This window comes from Humulus lupulus, chromosome 4 (assembly GCF_963169125.1).
Source record: "Humulus lupulus chromosome 4, drHumLupu1.1, whole genome shotgun sequence".
NCBI lineage: Eukaryota > Viridiplantae > Streptophyta > Magnoliopsida > Rosales > Cannabaceae > Humulus > Humulus lupulus.
This window is the reverse complement of record NC_084796.1, coordinates 217,920,669-217,933,449: the sequence shown is the minus strand read 5'-3', so window position 1 is coordinate 217,933,449 and position 12,781 is coordinate 217,920,669. Positions and strand designations below refer to the sequence as shown.

The following is a 12,781-nucleotide window of genomic DNA, read 5'->3' as shown; positions in this document are numbered from 1 at the left end:
TAGTCCTAGCTGGAAAAACTCAGACTAGTGATGTTTAGTTCTAAAGTTTTCATTTTTTTTTTCTTTTTCATCTCTTTATCTATAATAAAACTTTTGTTTTTTTAGAAAAATTGTTTATCTTATCGTCTTCTTATAGAAAAAAAATTAATGGGTACAATATTTTGGTTCAAATAAAACTTTATGTGTAGTTTTGTACAGGCACACTTTGGATCGGATTGATGAGATTTTATCAGATGATAATTAATTTGCATATTGTAATTTGCTTGACTTGAAGAAACTTTGACATGTAGGGTCAAGAGACTAGTGAGGAGAGCCTGGCAGTGTTGCAGGGATGTTCAGCAGCAAAGCTAAAGGTAATCACCTCCTTGGCTAAGATCAAATATAATCTATTCTTATTTGTTTGATCAAGATAAAGAGGTTTTTTTACATGTGTGTTTTTGTCGAAATCTTGGCACCCTGAGTTTGAGGATATGGTTGTCAGGACTATATTTCTAGCATATGTTATGCTGTCTTGCAGTTGATTTATAGAATATGTTATATTGGATCAAGTTAAGGTGATGTAAGTAATTGCCGTAGTTGTGTTTGTAACTAATTTAAGATGTACTCCTCGAATTATAGGGGAATCATCTATTGTATTCTTAATTTTTCAAAAACAATGACCACGTGCCCTTTGCAGGAATTGAGTGGAGCCTTGATAATGATGCGTCCAATACTGCAGTCTTAGTTGCTAGTGAAGCTCATGCTATAACTCTAGCTGTTGAGGGTTTGTTAGGAGTTGTCTTTACAGTGGCTGAATTAACAGATGAAGCAATGGATGCTGGTGAGGTATTTATTTTTTTTACTATAAGAGTTCTCTGATATGTCTACAAATTAGTTTATGAATTTTGACCTATATCTAATTTGTTCATGAAATTGTTTAAAAATCATAGTTCAAAGTTTAATTAAGTGTTTGTTCTCTTTGTTTAATTAACCCTGTTCAATCCCCAAATAAAGTCTAGCCATTTACTGTAATTCAGAGTTGTTTCAGTTCTTGTGACTAAGAATTAATTTTGTCTGTTAAGTTATATAATTTGGGGATTTTTATTTATGTTTTTGGATTTAGGTTTATGGTTCTACTTTGTGATAATGTTGTTTTGAGGGAGAATCTACATCTCCAAACTGATTTTAGGGATGTTTTGAATATTTTCTTTCCTTTGTACTGCTTAGGTTTGCACATAACATGCATGTTAAAATGCCTCAATATGTACCAGCTTCATAAACATCTTTGTTTTTTCTTTCAAAGCTCCATTTTCCCTTTCCTCTATTTTTTCATTTCCTTCTATTTTTTTTCTTTCGATTGTTTTTTATTTTTTTCTTTAACATCTTTGGTGCATTTTGCTACTGGTTTAATGGCATAGAATATGTATTTTGCTATTGGCTTTGGTGTATTTTGTTACTGGTTTGTGTCGTTTTTTTACTGGTACTGTTGCTCTATTTTGCTGCTACTGCTGGTCTATTTTTTAAAATTTGGTAATTTAATCATGCCACAATTACATAGGTCCAATTACTTTAACAATTTCCTTGTTTCCTAGTAGTGCATACAATGGAATAATACCAAATTCTGATTATATTACTAAGTTATTGGGAATTCAGCAGGAATATGCTTGCTCTTATAAACTCTAGTTAAGATTAAGTTGCATTGATTTGTATTTCCTTGTTTTAATATCAGTAAAGGACATATAGCTGTTTTTTTTATTATTTGAAAAAAAAACTTTGCTTGATTATGTTTGTAATGTATCAAGCCTTTGCCTTGCTTTATGAAGAAAGTTATGAAACACTTTATGTCTTCATTGCTCCCTACTATCTGAAAAACTAATGTCTTAATGGCAGCAAGTTATTTGACAAGGTTGATTTTATTTGCACTATATTCTCTTTTCTTATTTATAGCTTTGGTAAGTTATAGTTTATATGATAGTTATGGGATTGGCTTTGCATTCACTTGTTATATTATTTATTTATTTTAGTTTTCAACAGGCCTGTTGGAACAAGAAAAAATTTATGGGCAATCATCTACTTTGTCATGTTTGGTGTTATTTATGAGAAAATTTATAACTAATATGAAATTGGGTTTTATTTGTTTCATTTAAATGAGACTCAACCCAAAAGTGTACACTACTCAGTGCTTAGTTTGTATTTGTTAATTACTTTAATTTAAATATGTCTAGAAAGTAAAGATTTAAAATTTTCATATAATATGACGAGTTTAATTCATTAGCAACCTAGATTGGTTTAGTTATGTCACTAAATGTTCCACTCACATTCCATGGATTGTAAACAATACTTGATTTCATTTCTGTAAGATGTTTTAGTATGAGAAATAACTTAAACCCTTAATTTCATTGCTAAATTTGGTAGTAAACTCGAAGCCAGTCGGGCTCCGTGTGAGGTCGAGTTTGGAAAATGAGAGCAGTGGCACTGAGGATTCTGGTCACTCATCATCAAAACCTCTGAAGGTAAGGGCTTCATGCATTTTGGTATCTAGCTAATTATCTCTGATTATATTGTTTATTGTCTTTTACTTGCAAATCCCTTATGTTTTCTTAAGAACATGGTCTTAGTAGCTAGCATTGGGACATGTTATTGTGCTATTTTGGGCAATTTTCATGCTGTTTAAACTTGATGATAAAATTTACTTTTGATGTTCTATCTTCTTTGTAAGATGGTGAAGATTTTCTTTCTCATGGTCATGAGTTATTCTCACTGCTGCCTGGTGTTGTTTTCAGGTTTGCTGGTGTAGTTTTCCTTTTAACAGGGGTATGCATTGTTGTAGGCATTGTGAACACCAATATAGAAGATTATTGAGGTGGGGTCTTCTTAATGTTTGTTTTCCAATTGAACAGTTCAATCTTCATATGTTTAATTTTGTTTGAGTTATGTGATTGTTGAAAAAAAAAAGTTTTGAGTTATGTGTTGCATATTTAGAGTGCTTTTCTAGTAAAATGAACTGTACTGAACTTAGAGACAAAACATTTGGTATTGGTGCTGCTTAGAGATCCATTTGATGACAATGTAATCCCCATTGTAGAGGAACTTCAAAGACGTTTACCTTTAACAAGCGCCAGTCCTAAAGGCCATGGTGAAGAAGAAGAGAAAGCCTCAGGGGTACGAGATGAAACTGAAACCAGCGAAGAAAATGGTATGCCAATCCATAACGAAATTATGGTTTTATGCTTAGTTTCCTTGTCTAGTTCTTGTGCTTACATTGAATCTTGAATGTGGCATTGCTAGAATAAGTGTTAGAATACTTATATAGTCCTTTGTTTTTATATTAAGCTATTTGTGCTTTCTTGTTATCATTTTAGATTATCGCTTGAGCTTAATATTTCTGATGGTTTTGGATACCTTGAGTCATGCAATGTAGAGTTTCCATTCGAATTCTGGGCCTTAGAAGTTTCACTAGAAGTTATTTGTAGTTGTCTTGATGCTCGCACAAGAGAATCGGAAGCTGAAGCTTATCCAGCTTTAGATGAGCTGACCTCCAAGGTAACAGAAAGTAGTTCTTTTGCCCAAAACATAAGAAGTGAAATATAAGTGACCATAATTTATGTGCCATTTTGAAAGGTTTTTAGCCTAAGCTCTTTCTGCTTCTACTTTTTGAAATTATTAAAAACATGTATAATGTACACTTTGTGAGATGTTTAGATTCAGTTTTTGTTTATGATTGTGACATTTAATTATTTGTGGGTGTGTTTTGGGAATCTGCTAGTTTTTGGTGAGATATCATTAAATGTTATCAAGACACAGTGGCAAAAAGTTTCACTTTCGCCTTTATGTCATCTTTATAGCACAGTAATATTTCAAGTAGTTTCTTTTCACAAGTTTGGAGTGTCGAAACAATATCATATAATATCTCATATCTCATGATCTTATTCTTAATAGTGCATACCCTAAAGTGAGAAGCTTTTTCACTAACCTCTATTAAAAACTAACACATCAGTGTAGATAAAATCAGATTATCACCCCCACTTAGTTAGCATGATAATGTTTTCCAGAATTTTAGATCCTTCTCTGGCAAGCGACATGCATTGGGTGTGAAACTGGAAGTACAAACTAGAATTTGAACACTAAACTCTAAATGTGAACTAGTTGTAGTTTTAATAGATCTTTATGCTACTTAAATTCTTCCATGTACAGTTTTGAGATATTGTAGCTCATGTTGGTCTAATATATATGCTCATGCTTGCTGATTTTTGTTGAATTTGATGTTTGTGGTTATTTTTTATTTAAGATATATATTGGTTTCTTTAACTTTTATTGTGCTTGAATGCATTTTTAATTGAAATCAGAAGTAATTAACTAGCCATTGATTCTCATGGTCTTCTAAAGTAGCATCTTTCTTATTATAATGTATTGTATATATATATATATGTTTGGTTGGTGTATCATTTTCATTTTCATTTCATAATCATAAAGTGTTTGAGCTAACTTTTCTAATGAGTATTTTACCAAGCATAAATCTTCAATCTTTCATGCATATGTGCTGTAGTTAGTGTAATTGCATGGCCATTTTATTAAGTCGTAATGAGTTTATTAACTTTCTTTCTTTTTGTACTATTTTAGTTTACTATTAACTCTAAGTTTAAGCATTAATTATTTAAACTCTTGTGTAGCTAAGCAAATCAACTTCACAACAAAGACAAGTGCACAATGGAATGGATGATGAATTGGAGGGTGGAGCAAGCTTCATGGTTTACTTTTTGTGTATCTTGTTATATTTTTTATTTTTACTTTTAAAGCACAAGATGTGCAAGACTATAGAATTTTATTATGTATGCTTTCAAATTCAAGTTAGAACTAAGAACTTTTGAAGTGGACATTGTCATGGTTTGAAGTAGTTTGTCTTCAAATGTAAAAATACTCATGGTTTATCATATATATTGAATATTTTAAATTTTTTGATCTATTTAATATTACACTTGTGATCAATTGTGGTTTTTTAATCAAAATACAATAATAAAAACTTTTTATAACAATTAAAAAGGCATATTACAAAATAACAAAATGTTATTACTGGGAAAATTTACAATAATTATGGTTGTTTTGTATATAATATTATAATTGGGACAAAAAGTTATGATTTATATAATAGAATGAACTAAAAACGTTATAAAATGATCAAATATAACAATTTTCATAACAGTTTGAAAGTGTTATGCATAAAGTATAAGATTAAACTTCAAATTTATAATCAAATACTCTAACTAAATGTTATTATTTGAATATTATAGCAACTAAAATGTGTTATTGAATAGTTTAAGATAACATCGAACATAACATTCGAATACAGTTATAGAAAAGACAGGACTTTTAATAACATGGGCTATGTAAGCATTTTCAGAAGCATTATCAATACTCCCGGTTAGCAGTTTTTAAGTGTTATGAATACTGTTTTTTCTTGTAGTGAATCCTTCACAGCCTCTACCTTTGATGGGTCTACTGCAACTCCATCCTTGGATATAATGTGCTCGAGGAACGCCAATTGCAAAAGCCAAAACTCGCATTTCTTGAACTTGGCGTAGAGTTTATGCTCCTTTAGTCATGAAAAAATCAATCTCAAATGTTCCTCGTGCTCTTCTTCATCTTTGGAGTATACTAAGATGTCGTCGATGAACACTACGATGAATTTATCTAAGTAGTCCTTGAAGACCCTATTCATCAAGTCCATAAATGCAGCTGGCACGTTGGTAAGACCGAAAGACATAACTAAGAACTCGTAATGCCCATAACGCGTTCTAAAAGCTGTCTTAGGGATATCTTCTCCCTGCACCTTGAGCTGATGGTACCCGGACCGTAAATCAATCTTTGAAAATACGGTCGCACCTCGGAGTTGATCAAACAAATTGTCAATCTGGGGTAGCAGGTACTTATTCTTGATTGTTACTTTATTTAGCTCACGGTAGTCTATGCACATCTGCATACTTCTGTCCTTTTTCTTCACAAATAGCACCAGTGCTCCCCATGGCGAATGGCTCGGTCTAATGAAACCCAAATCTAGGAGTTCTTGTAGCTGCATCTTTAACTCCTTGAGTTCTCTAGGTGCCATCTGGTATGGTGCCTTGGAGATAGGCTCGGTTCCCGGTACTAATTCTATCATGAAGTCAATTTCCCGAGTCGGCGGCAACCCTGGCAAGTCATCAGGAAATACCCTGGGAATTCTCTTACAATACGGACGTCTCTAACCTTAAGTGGTGATTCCTTTACCACATCCGTGATGCTGGCTAAGAATGCTTGACACCCTTTTTCTATCATTCTTTGGGCTTTGAGAGATGATATTAGCGGTGTACGTGGTCCTAAAACTTGTCCCATGAAACATAATCTCTGGCCGTCAGGAGTCTCAAACATCACCTTCTTGCGTTTGCAGTCGATGGTTGCGCCATGCCGTGCTAGCCAGACCATGCCTAGTATTACGTCGAAGTTCTTGATCTCCAGTTCTATCAAGTCTCCTTCTAGTTCTACGTCCTCAGTCTTGATCAGTACGCCTCGTACTATCCGTGATGATAGAACTACTTTGCCCGAAGGAAACTCAGTTACAAACCTAGTTCTAAATCTTTCACAAGGTTTGTCTAGATTTTCTATCACTCCCAACGAGATATACGAATGAGTGGCTCCTGAATCAAATAATACATAACATATATTATTGAGGATAGAAACCTGACCTGTGACCACCTTATTGCTAGCATCAGCCTCTCCTTGGGTTAAGGCGAATACCCTGGTAGGAACCATCTTGTCTTCCTTTTTCCCTTCTGGCTTGAGCTGGGGACACTACCTCTTTTGGTGACCTTCCTGACCACAGTTGAAGCATCCTTTAGTGTTTGCACGGCATTCACCAGGATGTTTCTTCTGACACTTAGCACATTGCGGGTATTCTACATAACCCGACCTACTACCTCCATTATTTGTCTGTGCCCTTTTATCGCTATCAGACTGCTTATTATCAGGATGCCTTCTTTTCTGACCGTTATTGTTGTTGTTGCTGGACTGATTATTGGTGTTGTGGTGGTTGTTGTTTCGACTAGTCTGAAGTTGATTCTGATGTCTAGGCTCAGGCTTACTGGCTTCTTCTTTACTAACGTTAGCCTCCAGCCTTAATGACTTCTATTATCGTCTCTAGTATGTCGGCATAAGTAGCATTTCCTGGGTTCGCTAGCTTAACCCCCAGCTCGATCTTCATTCGAAGTCCTCTAACGAACTTAGACACCCTCAGATAGTTGGTTGGAGCCATTTCTGGTGCGAATTTAGCCAAACGGTCGAACTGCCGGGCATACTCCGCCACTGATAAACTTCCTTGCTTCAGGCCAGCGAACTCCTCAACTCTTGAAGCGAGTACAGCCGAATTATAGTACTTTTTGTGGAATAGCTCCACAATTCGAGTCCAAGTCATGGTGGCAACATCATGCGTTTGCAAGGCTAAGTCCCACCATATCCTAGCATCTTTCTTAAGCAAGGATGAAACACATGATATGTGGTCCGTGTTGCTGAGGTTCATGTGCGTTAGAATTGGCTCCACATTTCTTAACCACTCTTCTGCCTCGAAGGGGTCTGTAGTCCCTTCAAAGTTCGGGCCATGTTGCTTACTGAACCGCTCAAAAACTGGTTACTTGTGCTGTACTGGATACAGCGCATAATTTGCCACTGGCCATCCCCCATATGGACCAACTTGTTGGGGTGCTGAGGCAATTTTCTGTGGCTGTGGCTACGGTGGAGGCGGAGGCTGAGTTTGGGGTTGATCCTGTTGTCGCTATTGCTGCAATAGTTCCTCGACTTGTCTTCGTAATCTAGCGATCTCCGCAGTGTTGTCAGTTGGTGGCGGCGGCGCGTTGCGGCAGGCAGTAGCATGCACTCCCCTTCTGCGAACTGGAGGGGCTTCGTTGTTCACTGGAACAACATTAGAGGCATTTCCGTGTGTGCGACCATATCTTCAGAGTGACATGGCAATAGAGTTCTAACAGTTGAGAGAAACATGTCAGAACTTCACCCTAATAGGCTCTAAGGAAAAAACTTAATCTAAACAAACATATCTCGAACCTATTGATTTTGGCTTCTTATGAAAATTATATAAGTCTTCTTTATTATTAGAGGGGGTTTCTATACTTAGAAAAAAAACAAGTCATCTTTATTATTTTCTAAGTCTGTCTCTAATCATCCTATATGACTTAATTCTCAGGCTCGAAACTCATCTTTGTTCCAAAGTTAACCATATTGAGGGAGGGCTGGGATCAGTAAAATTGTTCCCACTAATATGGCCCCCTAACTCTCAATATAGAAACTTGGTTCATTGATTTGTATCCACCCTCACTGAACTTAGTCATTATTTATTTTATTTATTATTTATTATGATTGTAAAAGAAAAATCAAACTCATAGATGATAACAAAATAACCATGATATTAATTTGGAAAATAAAGTTTTCACTATTTACAACCATAAAAGAAAACAAACAATGAAACTAACTATTCTAAAAATCGGGATCTTCTATATCCGATCATTCATCTAGCATATCTTCATTTAACTCCTCATAGTCCTCATTATCATATGCCTCAAAATGCCCTCGAGGAAGGTTCTTAAAAATTCTATGCTTTTGCTCGTTTGTAAACTGAAATTCCATTTTTGAAGTGAACCTAATTAAGAGAAAATAATATCTCATTTCTACTGGCAATTCATCTTCATTATCCATTGTCTCCCATATCTCCTCTAAGGCTGCAATTATAGTACGATAATCTCTAAATAGTCTTATTACTAAAACGTATTGCTCTGTTGCTCTCATCATGATCTGCTTAGATTCTTGGAGATGACCTATTTCTCTGTGGAACAAAACCAGCCTCCGAGTGATTCTCTTTAGCACTCCTACGGTGTTTCTTGGTTCTCTAATTCTTTCCAAAGCCTTAATGGCTCGGATATCCTCATAAGTTAATGTCTCGTTCATTCTTAACTGAAAAAATAAAGACTAAAATCGTTAGCTATACTTATACACATAATAACTATAACTTAAACACTTACTTGGCGGTCAGATTCGGAGCTTTGAGTGTGTGTATCGAGGAGAACTTCATGCGGATGAACCATTTCTCTGATACCAACTATAACGACCTAACTATTCTAGACTTTGGACCATTAATAACTACTATACTAATCTTAAGTAAACGTACATATGAAATAACCATAACTTTATTTAAAAACTGTAAAGTAAAGGTTAAATACATAAAAATTCATTTAGGATATGGGAGCCCATTTTTTTGAAAATGAAACAAAACATACCTTAAATAAATTGGTTACAATATTAAGTGCGGAAAAATAATACATAGAAATCATAACTAAAAGTTAAAAAAAACTTCATCCTCAAATCGTACGCACAGTCCACCGATTCCATCTTGCCTCAATACACATCCCTAAGCTACCAAGAACCTTCCCGCCACCAAAAATATTTTCCTGCACATATAAAACATAAAGGAATGAGCCTAATGCCCGACAAGGAAAATCTACTACAAGCATGAAACACATACATACACATAAACTATAAACTGTAAACTATAATCATGTGACTATATAAATACAACATCTATTACAATGGCCATCATACTTCTTGGGACTTGCTAGCTAAGCAATCATATGCCCATAAATTTACGGGGCTAGTTATCTAAACATGTCACATAAATTCATGGGGCTCGTTATCTAAACAATCATATGCCCAAGGAATCTACTACTGGGACTTGTTATCTAAACAAGTTATTTATTTGTTATCTAAACTAATTATGTGATTGTTATCTAAACAATCCAACAACTAAAAATATATCATACTTACAACATAAACATATATCAACAACATAAAAGCATACAAATCTACCCTATTTTCCTTACCAAAAGCTGGGATGTGAGAACAAGATCGGGACTTTGGAACACTCCTAAAAACCATAATAGAGAGGTGAGTATACTAAGGAAAAGAGATGAAAAGAATGAACTACACCATCGAAAAGATACTTACCAACAAGAACCTCAAGTTCAAGAACTTAGATGCCTAACCAAGAATAGAAAAGACTGAGTTAGGATTTGTGTAGAGAAGAACTATAAGAATCAATAAAGAAAGGAACTAGAATTAGGAATACCTTGAATGCTTCTATGATCGAACTATACCTCGAAACCGAAATACACTATAACCTTACTTCCCAAGTGTTTATTAAGCTTATAACCCCAAACCAAGTGTTTATCACTCTATAGTCTCACTAGCACCTGGAAGGCTCTGATCAATGCTTGAAGAAGGAATGAAAAGGCTTGGTGCTAGGTCCTATTTATAGAGTTCTAGGAATAAAAATATTCTTTTTGGCTTTGAATAAAAATAATGAATTTAATTGAAAATATTTGAATATTCTCCAGCCAAAGACTTAGGACTTGGTCAAATTGTTCAGAGAGAGGTTTAAGGAGTCAAAGCTTGATTTTTAAAACAAAAATAATAAAAACAAATAGAATCCTAACTTCTAACTCCCTAAATATTGTAACTCTAAACTCACCTGCAGTAAAATCAACATATCTGGAGCTGTAGGAATCGAATTTAGATTTTCTTTATACTGTTAGAGAGCTAATTCAATTATCTAAAACTTTCTAGAAATACTATTTTTCAAAATTCATAACATAACTGGGTCCCAAATAGGTCGGAAGTTACAGTACCCTAAAGTTACGAAAAATTTATTTACAACCTAATCCATAAATAAATAAAATTGTGACAAATGTCATGCTCCTAATAGATTCTGGTGAAGACTAAGTCTTATATTTCCTTTATTTTATCATTTAAATAATAATTCCTTAATAATCATGCATATGACAAATGTCATAAACCTATTGGCTCTATCTAAACCTTAGCAATAACCATGCTCATGACAAGTGTCATATTCTTATTGGCTCTATCTAAACCTTAGGTTATAATAATTGTCATATTAATAACCAGCAATATTAATCAAACATTATGTTATAATTAATATTCTTAAACTATAGGTTAAACTTATAAAATCTACAAGTGTTACTACCAGTGTCCAACTAAGTCCCGGCTTGAACCAAAATCCACTGTCATAAACATACTACAACTACCACTAGCTATTACTATTACTACTACTATCTAACCAGCTAAGTAAAGCTCTTGGACTCTACAGAAGATGAGGTGTATGTCCCACGCCACCTTACTGTGTTTCAATCTCAATGTCACCCCCTGACAAAGGGAACTCTCAAGCCTCTCGACCTTACGACTCGTGAAATGGCTGAATGGTTCATACTTGACAATTCTCCCAAAATTCAGGATTACTTAGAGTAAGTTTATTCCCTTTAAAGTGAAATCTATGTTCATTCCAAATTGTTTTATCTAATATAGTCAAATCATTCAAATTTACAGCAAACACCTAGTAGAGATCAAACTGAAATATCTAGATGGTGATCATAATTTTTTACACAAGAAAAATTTTCGCCAATGGTTTCATAAGAAGGTAAAATTGAGATTATTTTAAACCTTTATTGTTGTAATGATATTTTTGTCATTCTAATATAGGTTTATTAATTTATTTAGATATATGACTTGCACAAACTTGGATCTTTATATAATGGTGATGAGTTGCTAGCTTTAGCATCTGGGTCAGATCACTTGGCAACCTACTACGAAGGTTTTATAGTTAACGGTGTTCGATTTATCGCTTACAACCGAGATCAAAAGCGCACCACACAGAATAGTGGAGTATCTGTTGCGAGAACTGAAGGTTATAACTATTATGGCATGCTTCAAGAAGTATTGGTGTTATGTTTCACTGGTGCATATTCAGTTTCATTGTTTAGGTGCAAATGGTTTAACACTGATCCAAGCAAGAATAAAACAATCATTGAAAATAATATCACCATTATAAACGTCAGTAGCGAATGGTACAAAGATGAGCCTTATATACTTGCTAGCCAAGCTAAGAAAGTATTATATCTCGATGATCTACTTAGAGGCCGACACTGTAAAATTGTTGAGGATGTCAATCATCGTCAAATTTGGGACATCGAGGACGATGAAGCTGATGCAGATGTTGATGTTGTACATGACAGAAGCTCATCAAATTTTGTGTTGACAGTGGATCTCGGTCAGTTGGTTATGGAATCTCATGAACCTGCAACATATATTGGCACTATACAAAATTCACCTGCTGATCAATTGGATGATAATTTCATAAATGACGACTTAGGCGAAGAAGAAGTCGATGAAGAAGATGAATTGCTAGTTGATATTTGTGAAGATGATGTTAATCATGTGTCTCTAATTGATGTTAATTTAATTAATGATGAAAGTGATAGTGATTATTCTACATAGTTTTATATTTTTGTAATAAAGACAATCGTTTAAAATATAATATATGGGACTTGTAATCATTTTATTCATTTCCATTGGTGATATTTGATAATAAGTAATAATTTAATACTAACTAATAATTTTTGTTCCTAAGTACAATGTCAGCGGATATAGCCACCTCTCACAGCGGATATGGTGGTGGTCTTGACCCGCCAGATCCTAGTAGAGTACCCTCTTCCTGCGAGTCAGGTTAATAATAATTTATAAATTTTGTTCATAGCTTGAAAGTCAAGCTCAACGAATGTTTAATATATATTAATTTTTCAAATTTTGGTTATTGTTGAAAATGTGGATAGCTGAAGTGCCGAGAAGAAAGGGTCGTGGCCTGGCTAATAACATACCACTTGCAATTCGAAGGCGGAATGCCAGGAAACTACTAGATCTT

General features: G+C 34.4%; 1 long non-coding RNA gene across 1 annotated transcript; it reads left to right on the top strand.

Moving 5' to 3' along the window:
• Window positions 1–2,252: 2,252 nt before the first annotated feature.
• Window positions 2,253–3,504, top strand: LOC133829409 (uncharacterized). Its single transcript, XR_009891752.1, has 3 exons — window positions 2,253–2,492; window positions 3,065–3,175; window positions 3,342–3,504. It is a non-coding gene; the product is annotated as an uncharacterized LOC133829409 (long non-coding RNA).
• Window positions 3,505–12,781: the final 9,277 nt, after the last annotated feature.